This window comes from Phyllobates terribilis, unplaced genomic scaffold (assembly GCF_046119375.1).
Source record: "Phyllobates terribilis strain yellow unplaced genomic scaffold, ASM4611937v1 Scaffold_1__5_contigs__length_1240528914, whole genome shotgun sequence".
NCBI lineage: Eukaryota > Metazoa > Chordata > Amphibia > Anura > Dendrobatidae > Phyllobates > Phyllobates terribilis.
The window spans coordinates 384,078,745-384,092,414 of record NW_027362761.1 but is presented as its reverse complement, the minus strand read 5'-3'; positions in this window follow the sequence as shown (position 1 = coordinate 384,092,414).

Genomic DNA, 13,670 nt, shown 5'->3' with positions numbered 1-13,670 from the left:
GTGACCGCAAAACTCAAGATAGAAAAAACAAAGAGGAGGGTTCTAACAATTATATCTGATAAAAATATTCCACTAATAATATGTTCAATGTATGAAAGATCTATTTTATTTTTTACCTTCTGTATCCTGTGCTATAACAATTTGAGGTACAGCTACCATTGATACAAAATGATTAATTTAATCTGTTATATATAGTGTTGAGCAAGCATGCTCGACACTGCTCGTTACTCGCCCGAGCATTTCACTACTCGGGATGTTCGGCGAGCACCGAGCATTTCCGGATTACTCGGACGGGAGCTCGGGTCTCCGCCCTGCACGTTTGGCGCTCTTTACAGAGCCAATAAACATGCAGGGATTGCCAGCCAGTCACTGTAATGCCACAGCCATGTTGTTTGTGGGAATTACAGTGATTGGCTGGCCGCACAGCGTCACCTCGAGTATTTAAAACCGGGCACCGCCATCTTGGACACAGTCGCCTGGGATCAGACAGTGTAGGGAGAGTGCTGCTTAGTTAGGGAGAGATATATAGTGCAAAATAGGTAGTGTAGGTTCTCTAAAGCCTGCCAAATCAAACAAACAGTCCTTCTCAGGACTAATATCCATCCCAGATATCAGGCAGGCAGGCTGTATAGGAGACGCAGTGGTTATACTGCATTACAGTCCTGTGTGCTCCTGTTGGTCAAATTGCTAGACTTATCCCCCGGTCTCAGGGGCCAGGAAAAAAATATATTTTTTTCATCTAAGTCCTGTATTTTTTTTTTCCTCACTCAGACTGTACAAATACGCATCTTATTAACCTTTTGGTATTTCCCCCCTCCCAAAAAAAAAAAATTGAGTGTGTCTGTGACTGTTCAGACACCAATATATCTGTTTAAAAGAGTCTGGTGTAGGCCAGAGAAATAGAACTGTGGTTTTGCAGTTCCACGGGTGAAATCTCTGTATTATCCTGCTTTTGGCATTTTTTGTCATAAAAAAAAACTGTAATAGTGTCTCCCTGACTGGTCAGACACCAATATATCTGTTTAAAAGAAACTGGTGTAGGCCAGATAACTATAACTGTGGTTTTGCAGTTCCACGGGTCAAATCTCTGTATTATCCTGCTATTGGCAGTTTTTGCCGTAAAAAAAACTCTAATAGTGTCTCCCTGACTGGTCAGACACCAATATATCTGTTTTAAAGAGTCTGGTGTAGGTCAGAGAAATAGAACTGGGTTTTTGCAGTTCCATGGGTCAAATCTCTGTATTATCCTGCTTTTGGCATTTTTTGCCATAAAAAAAAATGTAATAGTGTCTCCCTGACTGCTCAGACACCAATATATCTGTTTAAAAGAGTCTGGTGTAGGCCAGAGAAATAGAACTGTGGTTTTGCAGTTCCACGGATCAAATCTCTGTATTATCCTGCTTTTGGCATTTTTTGCAGTAAAAAAAAACTGTAATAGTGTCTCCCTGACTGGTCAGACACCAATATATCTGTTTAAAAAAGTCTGGTGTAGGCCAGAGAAATAGAACTGTGGTTTTGCAGTTCCACGGATCAAATCTCTGTATTATCCTGCTTTTGGCATTTTTTGCCGTTAAAAAAAACAGTAATAGTGTCTCCCTGACTGGTAAGACACCAATACATCTGTTTAAAAGAGTCTGGTGTAGGCCTGATAACTATAACTGTGGTTTTGCAGTTCCTTGGGTCAAATCTCTGTATTATCCTGCTTTTGGCATTTTTTGCCATAAAAAAAACAGTAATAGTGTCTCCCTGACTGGTCAGACACCAATATATCTGTTTAAAAGAGTCTGGTGCAGGCCAGAGAAATAGAAATGTGGTTTTCATCTTCCACGGTTCTAATCTCCTTTTTATTACCCTTTTTCCATTGATAGTGCGAGTGTAAGCTATTTTTCTTCATTTACAATGGGCAAGACTTGTGGCAAGGGACGTGGAACTAGACGTTCTGGTGATGGTGCGTGTAGAGGACGGGGCCATGGCCAAGGTGAAAATGTGCCACAACCAACAGCCCCATCTTCTTGCTCCCACTTCTTGACCGAATTACTGGGGAAGCACACTACAACACCAGTATTGCGAACTGATCAGTGTGAACAGGTTTTTAACTGGATAGCAGATAATACTTCCAGTTACCTGGGCAACACCACCTCCGGTCTGTCTTCCACATGGTCAAGTTTTAGTAGCCATGAGTCTCGACCGCATACTCCTCCTCACCCTGATGCTCCTTCCTCCCACCATGCCGAGTGTCGTCAGAGAGCAACTGATCCCACCCTTGGACACTCTGAAGTGCTGTTCACTGGTCCATTTCCATATTTGTGCCCCTCGCCTGCTCCGCTTGAAGTGGTGGAAGAGGAGATCCCATGTAGCGATGCCCAAATATTTGAACAGCCACGGCGACAGGAAGTCGACAACGGCAATTTGTCACAAGAGGTGGCCGATGATGAGGCACAATTTTCACGAAGTGAGGAGGAGGATCGTGGTGCGCAAGTGGAAGAGGAGGAGGAGGTGGATGATCTAGTAACTGACCCAATGTGGCAGGAGGACACTCAGAGCGAGGCCAGCAGCATACAGGGGGAGGGAGGCAGAGTACCCCAACAGGCAGGAAGAAGCAGTGTGGTGGCCGCACACAGAAGGCGGGCAACAGTTCCCCGTAACACCGACAAGAAGGACGTTGCCAGTACAACCAGTAGGTCTTCCAGAGTCTGGAATTTTTTTGAAGACTCTGCTGATAACCCCAAAAAGACCATTTGTACCACTTGCCATTCCAGCATCAGCAGGGGTGACAAAACTACCAGCCTGACCACCACCAGCATGATCAGGCACATGTCAGCAAAGCACCTGACTTTGTGAGGTGAACCCCAGGGTCCATGACGAGTGTCATCGGGTGTCACCACTGCTTCTTCCACTGTTGTGTGTGTAATAGAACCCCCTGTTGTGCGTGCAAGGCAATCCCCTGTCCATACTGCATGCAAAGATGCTCCCTCCTCTCAGTCTTCACTTGTTATGGCAGTTTCTCAGGAAACAGCATCAACGTCCACATCCATGTCCCACCACAGCATTCAGTTGTCCATATCCCAGAGCTTTGAACGAAAGCGCAAATTCGCAGCCAACTCCCCACAGGCCACAGTCCTAAATTTGCACATTTCATGACTGTTTGCATTGGAAATCCTGCCTTTTAGGCTGGTGGAGACGGAATCCTTCCGCAACCTTATGGCGGTGGCCATCCCTCGGTACTCGGTCCCCAGCCGACACTATTTTGCCCGGTGTGCCATCCCTGCACTACACAAGCACGTGTCCCAAAACATCTGCCGTGCCCTCTACAACGCAGTTACTGGGGGAGTCCACCTGACAACTGACACGTGGACAAGTGCTTGTGGCCAGGGAAGGTACATCTCCCTGACGGCACACGGGGTAAACATAGTGGAAGCCATGACCCAGTCGGACCTTGGGACGGAACACATCCTCCCTACACTGAGGATTGCGGGCCCTATGTCAGTCAGAGTTGCCCCCACAGTGTACAGCTCCTGCGCATCATCCTCCTCCTCCTCATGTTCAGCCTCCATCTCCGATATCACCGCATCAGTTACAAGCTGGAAGCACTGCAGTACTGCCTCAGCCAAGTGGCAACAGGCTGTGCTGAAACTCATAAGCTTAGGTGATAAACCTCACACTGCTTGTGAGTTGTGGACGGCTGTGAAAGAGCAGGCAGATCTGTGACTGAGACCGCTGAACCTACATCCATGCATGGTCATGTGTGACAATGGCCGTAACCTGGTGGTGGCTCTGAGGTGAGGCGAGATCACACACGTACCATGCCGGGCTCATGTGTTTAACCTCGTGGTTCAGCGGTTTCTTAAATCGTACCCCGAGTTGCCAGATCAGCTCGTCAAAGTACTCCGCCTGTCAGCTCATTTTTGGAAGTCGGCTACAGCTTCCGCCGCCCTTGCTGTGTTGCAGCAGCGTTTGCCGCTTCCGACACACCAACTGGTGTGTGATGTCCCCACACGTTGGAACTCTACCCTCCACATGTTGCAAAGGATTTGTGAGCAGAAGAGAGCAGTTGTGGAGTACCAGCTGCAACAAGGCCATCGATATTCAGGTCAGACTCCACACATAAGACCTCAAGAGTGGACCTAGCTAGATGTCTGACATATGTGCCATCCTGACAAACTTTGAGAAGTCCACCAAGATGGTGAGAGGCGATGACGCCATCATTAGCATCAGCATCCCACTTGTCTGTCTTTTGCAACGCTCTCTGCAGAGAATTAAAGAGGAGGCATTGCAGCCAGAGTATGATAAGATGGATCAAGAAGCTGTAATGGGCAATAACACACAGCCCAGCCTCATCTCATCCCAACGTGCATTGGGGGACAATGAGGGAGAGGAGGAGGATGAGGAAGAACAGGAGCTGGTATCCTGCGCTATAGACAGTAGTACCTGTACAACTGTCATACGTCGGTTCAGCGTGGGTGGCCTGAGGACAGGGGGGAGGAGGAGAGCATGCATGGTCAGTCGTCATCTTGGTGAGGACACGGAAGTCTTGCCCGTTACCAGTCTGGCACGCATGGCTGACTTTATGTTGCGCTGCCTTAACCCGTGACCCTCGTGTTGTCAAAATGCTGGGTGACAGTCATTACTGGTTGGTGACACTTTTAGACCCTCGCTACAAGGAGAACTTTCACTCTCTTATTCCTAAGGTGGAGAGGTCTACAAAAATGGGGCAGTACCACAAGGCCTTGGCTGCAGAACTGTTAAAAAAATTCCCATCAGAACACGCTAGCGGCAGAGATCACAGTTCGTTAACCAACCAAGGAGTACAGGCGAGAGAGACGCAACTCCAATCCAGCAGAGGCAGGGGAACACTGTCAATGTTCTGGCACAGTTTTCTGAGACCCACCCAGCTTACAGGCCCATGCTCCTCACCTTGGCATTCTCAACTCCCCTGATGGAGTAGTCAGGGCACACCGGAGGAGTCTGGTTCTTTGGTGGGCTCGTCCAATGCTACCCTAAAGCAGGCCAGGCTAAGAAAAGTGTGGGGGAAGTTCCAAGGAGAAATAGGGGCGGCTGGGGACCGTTTATGGACACCCGGCCGCCCCCAGGCGGCTGGGGACCGTGTGTGAACACCCGGCCGCCGGATGGCTGGGGACCGAGTATGGACACCTGGCCGTCCCCTGGCAGCTGGGGACCGAGCGTGGACACCCAGCCGCCGGGCGGCTGGGGACTGAGTATGGATACCTCGCTGCCGAAGCAGCCATGAGGTAGTGGCCAGCTTCGGCCTCCTCCAAACTAAAAGGCCCCATTTCAAGTGAAAGCTAGCAGTATGGTATTGCAGCCTGCGGGTGAGTGGGTGGTTGGCTGCATATTTGCGCTTGCATTGCAAGGAATGGGGGAGGTAAAATTGAACACTGCCCCGGGACTAGGACTTGCACGGGGATAGTTGCAAATCTGCATCCTCTGATACGACAAGGATCACTTATGATGAGCACACTTTTAGGCAGTGACCTGGGAGTCAGAGATTCTTCCAGGGGTCTTCCCCATGCTGTTCCCATGCCTTTTCAGCAATGTATGCATGTGTCACACAGCACATGGCCAGATAAGGTTGTAAAATGTTAAAATGACATTTCCCGGTGAATGCATTTGTCACGGTTGAAAGCAATACAAAAGTGTAAAAACGCATGAAAAATCCTACTTGTGAACATAGCCCAAGGTGTGGAGGAGTATTTTTGTTTTTGGTTATTTATTTTACCTTATACAGAAGTCTTTACCCTAGAAAGGAAATTCCTTAACATATTTCACAGGAAAACCGTTTCAGTTTCATTTTTGAACGTTTTATTGTGAGCCCGTAAAAGTGGCTTAATACCTCTGACCACGTTGTTGACAGCAGTGACCTGGGGGTCAGAAATGCTTCCTGGGGCGATCCCCATGCTGCCCCCATGTCTTTTGAGCACTGTCACTATCGTTTTGGGCACTTTTTAGGCTTTCTACAGACTGCCGGGGGTGCCGCCGCAAAAATGCTCCGGTCTCCCATAGACTAACATTGGGCTCGTTGCTCGGGTCGAGCACCCGAGTATCACGGTGAGCTCGGCCTGAGCTTCGAGCACCCGAGCATTTTAATGCTCACTCAATACTAGTTATATACATTTTCTTTCTTTATCATTTCCATTTTTTTTCATTATTCACATAAAAAAGGTTGTCCTATTATAATGTTTTCAGTATTGCCCATTACTTTGGGAGAGTTAGATGCTGGATATTTTGGGATATATTTACCCTCTACAAACATTTTATTTTTATTTTTTTTTCAGTATTATTTACTACAAGCAAACATGTTTGTTGACCAATTTCAATGAGTTTGCAGCTGCCATTTGTATGTTTTCTAGTTCCCTTCTCTTCAGTGTCAGTTTGTTGTGTAATTCCTAACCAATATAGATTACTACATGGTCTTAGATCCAATTGTATTACTTGTGCTCTAACAGATATTCAATTTTAGAACAGCATGCTACTCAATAAAACACAGCTTATGTGACTTTAGCAGATAATGTGGAGCTTCTATAATTAATTTCATTTTAAGGTAATAAGTGAAGGTTATTTAAAAAATAATTGATACAAAATACTTTATCTTTTCAAATATATTTTCATTTAGAACTTAGCAGGAGCAACATATGGCGTCGGCAACAGAAAATTTTGAAGGGCACATACTTAGAATATGCCATTCTGCATGCATATGAAATGTATGATCTTTTTACCTTTCAGCTAGATAAATCAGCTCCATTACAGCCTATTTATTTACTTAAACTACAAATATCCAGTCTCTTAGCAATTCCATGTCCAGTACTATGTATTGCTAGGAACTGTAATTGCATTCTGCAGTAGTACAACAAATCATATCGCCTAATGTCAGACTTTTTTAGAATCCTCAATAAATTGTCTGCCAGCCCCACTTAATCCTTCTCCAAAGAGCATCCTAGGTAGCCATAGAGGGTTAAGATTGAAGTCAAGCATAGATAATCACTGGCTATTGGGATAGATGGTAAGGTACATTGATATTACCTCTGCTGATTTACTAGTTGAAGTCTCCAGGGTACAATTAATTATTTCAACTCGCATTTCCCCTTCCCCCATTACATGACACATGAGGAAGAGACAGATGTGTCATGGTGCAGGGCAATAATCTGGGTTTAGATGTAACTCATCTTTCCAACTGTGTGATAAACCTTACTTCTCCTTTGTTCACTAACCCGGTATGGCGCCCAATTTTCCAACTGTGTAATAAACCTTACCTCTTCTGTGTTCACTTACCTGGTATGGCACCCATCTTTCCAACTGTGTGATAAACCTTACCTCTCCTGTGTCACTAACCCAGTATGGCGCCCAACTTTCCAACTGTGTAATAAACCTTACCTCTCCTTTGTTCACTAACCTGGTATGTTTGTAAGCAGACCCTGCATGACTCGTATTCACCACTTTTCTTTATGACCAGCCTGTTTTTCATTGCTTGTGTTATACCTTGCATCAGGGTAAATTTGTAATTATCTGATAAAGATGAGTAGAGGCCTCTCCCTTCTGCTTCACACCTGCATGCATTTGCTAGCACATATATTGTGAGTAGTGAGTCTGCTGATGTAGTTTGCGCTGTGTATCATGCAGTATATCACGCAAGTGTATCAGACAAGTGTTATGAACTGAATTAGACCTGAATTGAACCTGAAGGAAACTGAAGGTAACTGGATACACAGTCAAAGTTTCTGTTTGTTTTTACTCTCTCCCCTATAGTCCTCCACTTTCTACTAATCACCCTAATCCCTACACATAGTAAGGAATTGGTCATCTCTCCCTCCATCCTCCCCATCCATCTCACCTCCTCCTCAGAACTATTCATCAACATTCAATCCTGTGTCTCCAAACACAGACAGCCACCTCATGCCCTCTTCTGTTCCCACCTGCTAACTCTTTCCTTGCTCCTACTCACTGCTGACGATATCTCTTCAAATCCTGGTCCTCCCCATCAAATCCCCACAGTCACTTCCACCTCCTATCCACTATCTATCACAAACACTCGCAACCTAACCTTATACCCATCTGTCCAGCCCCCGCTTCCCCAATCCCACTAACAGGAGCTATATGGAACGCTCGCTCAGTCTGCAACAAACTTTCCTACATCCATGATCTTTTCATTACTAAAAAACTTTCCTTCATTGGCATCACTGAAACTTGGCTAAGCCCCACTTACACCGCCTCTCCAGCTGCATTTTCGTACAATGGATTCCACCTTTCCCATTCCCACACCCACCGCCCCAGCGGCAAGCATGGTGGAGTAGTTGGTTTTCTCTTATCAGATTGCTGCTCCTTCACCCAAATAACACTGCCGCCTCTGTTAGTGCATCTCAAAAGAGTGGAGAGCGTGTGCACATCTTCTCCCCCTCCCACCTCTAACTAGTAGTCAGGGGCCAGCCACCACTTTCTTCGACCACTTCACCACCTGGCTACCTCATTTACTTTCCGCTGACATCCCCACTATCATCATGGGTGACTTCAACATCCCCCATTGACAATTCCCACTCTTCTGTCTCTAAGCTTCTATCTCTCACATCCTCCTTTGGCCTCACTCAATGGCCTTCCGCACTCACTCACAAAGAGGGCCACACACTGGATCTCATCTTAACCTGCCTCTGTTCCCTATCTAACCTCTATAACTCACTTCTCCCTCTTTCTGACCACAACCTACTTACATCCCCTGCCCTCTCCTCTCCAGGTCCACAATCCCAACTCCACAAACTTGCACACTCTAGCAGAAATCTTAAACACCTTGATTTATACTCAATCTCTGAATCCCTTCTCCCTCTTACAGACATAAGTTCCTTACACAATGGAGATGTATCAGCCGCTTTATATAACACCACAAAAGCATTTCATCGCATTCAAACAAACCCTCACTACTTCCGGCCCCTGGAGAAGATTTGGCAAAATGCGCATCGGGGTGATAGATGCAGTATTTACCCTGTCTCTAGTATTCAGATTTAGGTAAACGTTACCATTTTTACTGCTATTTAATAGACAGGTGTCTTGTCTTTGGCTTATGAATTGTTGTTAGGGTATTATATTGTGTGCATTCTAAAGATCTGCTTATGTGTGTTGGCCCCTACATAGCATCAGAATATGAGAGTAATATAGTTCTAAACACTATTATTTATACTGATTTAATATCTATGTTTATAGTTACTAGTTTACCTATTCACTCATGTTCTTGTGCGCGTGTCATTGGTATTATTGACTTATTACTGTGATATCTAAGCCTTAGCTTGTTTTTTTACTACATCTTCCTTTTTTTGTCATGAGACACCTTATTTTACTTCAATAAAGTATTTTATTGTGTGAAATAATCAACCCTTGCACAGTTCTTGACCCCGGATGTCTTTGTGGCGTCTGTTGTTCTAGTTATGTAGCATGAATAGTGTTGAGCGATACCTTCCGATATCGGGAAATATCGGATCGGATTGGATCGGACCGATACCGAAAAAGTATCGGATATCGCCGATTCCGATACCGGAAACCAATGCAAGTCAATGGGACAGAAATATCGGAATGAAAATAAACCCTTTCTTTCCTTGTAGGTTAATTCTACATGAAGGAAAACAACTAAGAATAATGTAGAATGTATTGGGGGAGGTGGGGGAGACAATAAAGGCATAGAGGTTTAGCCCAATCAAATGGAATAGCAGGAATTAATATTTTTTTTAAGACGTTCTGAGTTACGGAAATATTGACTATGTTAAGTATTTTTATATTTTGTCAGATATTTATGTTTCACTACTTCCATGCTCTTCACCTTCTTTTTTACTTCTCCCACACTTTCTCCTTCACCATCCTCAGCATCTTTTTCATCCTCTTCTTCTTCACCTTCTTCATCTTCTTCTTCTTCACCTTCTTCGTAATATTCTTTTTTTTTACATTCTTCATATTCTACTTCTTCATCTTCTTCATATTCTTCTTCTTCATCATATTCTTATTTGTGACAGGCATTCCTGTAGTTGTTATCTATAAAAGGTTGGACATTACACCTTTCGTTCTGCCCGTCACAAAAGATTTACAACAGGATTTGTCCGCGTTCAGTTTGGCCTGCAGCAGCAGGTCTTTTCCAGGGGCACCACGAGGAGGAACGGACTCACCCCCATACACTGCTTAGCCATCTTCTGCTTATAATTTAGATATTATCTTTTGCTCTGATTTTTAGTCTTATGCTTAATGTTCTGCATGCTTTTTGTTCTGCAGCTTCTTGTATTTCTGCTTCTTGGTTTTCTGTCTCTTGTTCTTTTGTATCTTGGTGCTTGTCTTCTCTTCTTTGTCCTCTTGGTCAACTTCTTCAGGGTCATCTTCTTTGTCTTCTTCGGGGTGGTCTTCAGGGTCGTCGTCTTCGGTGGTCCTCGTTTTCGGGGTCCTCGTCTTCTTCGGGTTGGTATTCTGGGTCCTCGTCTTCGGGGTCCTTGTCTTCTTCGGGGTGGTCTTCAGGGTCCTCGTCTTCTTCGGGGTGGTCTTCAGGGTCCTCGTCTTCAGGGTCGTTGTCTTCGGGGTCCTCGTCTTCTTAGGGTTGGTCTTCAGGGTCCTCGTCTTCAGGGTCCTCGTCAGGGAGATCCAGAGTGATTACCAAGAACCATTTCAAAAAGCTTGAACTTGGAAATGTAGCAGAAGGTACAAGAAAGCTGAGGAACTACCGAGAACCAGCTGACGGTATTGGAACCCGGATGGGTAGCAGAAGGTACAAGAGCCAATGGAACTGCCGAAGATCAGCTGACGGTACTGGAACTCGGTTACTAAGCAGGAGGTACCTGTGCCAGAAAGCACTACCAAGGACCAGCAGACGTTGGTGGAACTTGGATACCGAGAAGGAGGCACCTAATCCAAAGGCACTGCCGAGAACCAGCTGACAGTACTGGAACCCGGATGGGTAGTAGATGGTACAAGAGCAAATGGAACTACAGAGAACCAGCTGGCGGTGCTGGAACCCAGGGTAAATACTAAAAACAGAGTGGTGCCAGAGGTGTAATTGGAGCAAGTTTTAAATCAGTAGTACAGTGGATGTGGACAAAGCAGGAGAATTTGCCGGACACACAGCAGGGGAACAGCTGACGTTACTGAACCCCAATAACACTGGAGCAAGCGTTGACTGTGCAGACGGCACTTCTGAGCAGCAACTAGCGGTATTGGAGCCCAGGGTAAATACTAAAAACAGAGGAGCCAGAGGTGTATTTGGAGGAGGTTTTAAATCAGTAGTACAGTGGATGTGGACAGAGCAGGAGAAATTGCCGTCCGCACAGCAGGGGAACAGCTGACGTTACTGAACCCCAATAACACGGCAGCAAGTGTTGACTGTGCAGACGGCACTTCCGAGTGCCAACTGGCGGTGTTGGAGCTCAGGGATAATACTGAAAACGGAGGAGCCAGAGGTGTAATTGGAGCAACTTTAAAATCTGTAGTAGTGAGAATGTGGACAGAGCAGGAGAAATTGCCGTCCGCACAGCAGGGGAACAGCTGACGTTACTGAACCCCAATGACACGGCAGCAAGTGTTGACTGTGCAGACGGCACTTCCGAGTGCTAACTGGCGGTGTTGGAGCTCAGGGATAATACTGAAAACAGAGGAGCCAGAAGTGTATTTGGAGGAGATTTTAAATCAGTAGTACAGTGGATGTGGACAGAGCAGGAGAAAGTGGCGTCCGCACAGCAGGGGAACAGCTGACGTTACTGAACCCCAATAACACGGCAGCAAGTGTTGACTGTGCAGACGGCACTTCCGAGCGCACACTGGCGGTGTTGGAGCTCAGGGATTACAGTTCAGGTGGTAGAAACATGAACAGAACAGGAGACCTGGATACTTTTGCCAACAATTATTTATTCTGGAAGAGGACTGGCAAATTCATGAGAGATCCAGGCCTTGTTCATTTTGAGAAAAGTAAGCCGGTCAATGTTATCGGAGGATAGTCGCATGCGACGGTCTGTTAGTACACCACCTGCAGCACTAAAGACGCGTTCCGATAATACACTAGCAGCAGGGCAAGCTAGCACCTCCAATGCATAGTGACTTAGCTCTGGCCATGTATCTAGCTTACAGACTCAAAACTTGAAGGGAGAAGAGCCGTCTGGGAGTACACTAAGAGGGCAAGACATGTAGTCTGTCACCATCTGACGGAAACGTTGCCTCCTGCTGACTGGAGCCGTCTGTGATGGTGTAGACATTTGTGGCGGCGGGGACACAAAACTTTGCCACATTTCGGCCATACTGGTCTTGCCTTGTGCTGAGGCGCTGCTTCTGCTCCCTCTTTGTGCAGAGCTTCCTCCACTGCCTCGACGCACTGAGCTGCTTTGTAAAGCACTAGCAGCACTGCTCTCGGTTGGAATGGAGAACATGATGGAATGCACCAGTGCGTCTTTGTACTCCCGCATTTTACGCTCCCGGTTCAACGGTGTTATGAGGCTTTGTAAGTTGTCCCGGTAGCGAGGATCTAGGAGGGTGGACACCCAATAATCAGCCGTGTTGAGAATGTGGGCGATGCGGCGGTCGTTTCTCAGGCACTGCAGCATGAAATCAACCATGTGCTGCAGACTGCCAACTGGCCAAGAAACGCTGTCCCCTGCTTGAGGCATGATCTCTGCCTGCTCTGCATCACCCCACCCTCGCTCTAGATACTGACTACTAGAGCATTGTGTACCTCCCTCCTCTGGACAGATGTCTTCCTCATCCATTGACTCCTCCTCATCCTCCTCACAAAGTGTCCCCTGCCTAGGCCTTTGTGAGGAATCACGTTGCGCAGACTGTAGAGAAGCAGATGGCATTTGTGACTCCTCATCCTCCACCTCTTCCAAAACCTCGTCCCTTAGTGCTTGCAGTGTTTTTTCAAGCAGGCAGATAAGGGGGATAGTCATGCTGACTAGTGCATCATCTGCACTCGCCATCCGCGTGGAATAATCGAAGGCACGCAAAACGTGGCAAATGTCCTTCATAGAGGCCCACTCAGTGGTGGTGAAGTGTGAACGGCGCGCACTGCGACTTGTTTGCGCCTGCTGCAGCTGGTACTCCATTACTGCTGCCTGCTGCTCACACAACCTCTCCAACATATGTAACGTTGAATTCCACCTGGTGGGTAGGTCACATATGATGCAATGTTCCGGAAGATGTAATCGGCGCTGCAGAGCTGCAATGCGTGATCTTGCATTGCTGGAACGCCGCAAGTGAGCGCACTCTATGCGGACCTTGTGAAGCAGTGCATCAAGATCCGGATAGTCCCTCAAAAAACTCTGCACGACCAAGTTGAGCACATGTGCCAGACATGGGATGTGAGTGAGGTTGCCTAGGCCCAGAGCTGCCACCAGATTTCGGCCATTGTCACACACTACCATGCCTGGCTGGAGATTCGCTGGCACAAACCACACGTCGCTCTGCTGCTTGATGGCATTCCAGAGCTCCTGCGCTGTGTGGCTTTGATTCCCCAAAGAAATTAATTTTAATACGGCCTGTTGACGTTTGGCCACGGCTGTGCTCATATTGGTCACCATAACAGGTAACCGTTCACGGGTCGATGTGGAGGTAGACCGTGACGGCTCCTGCAGCGCTGATTCAGAGGAACTGGAGTATGAGGAGGAGTCAATTTGTACAGACTGGATTCCTGCAATCCTTGGAGTTGGCAGAAC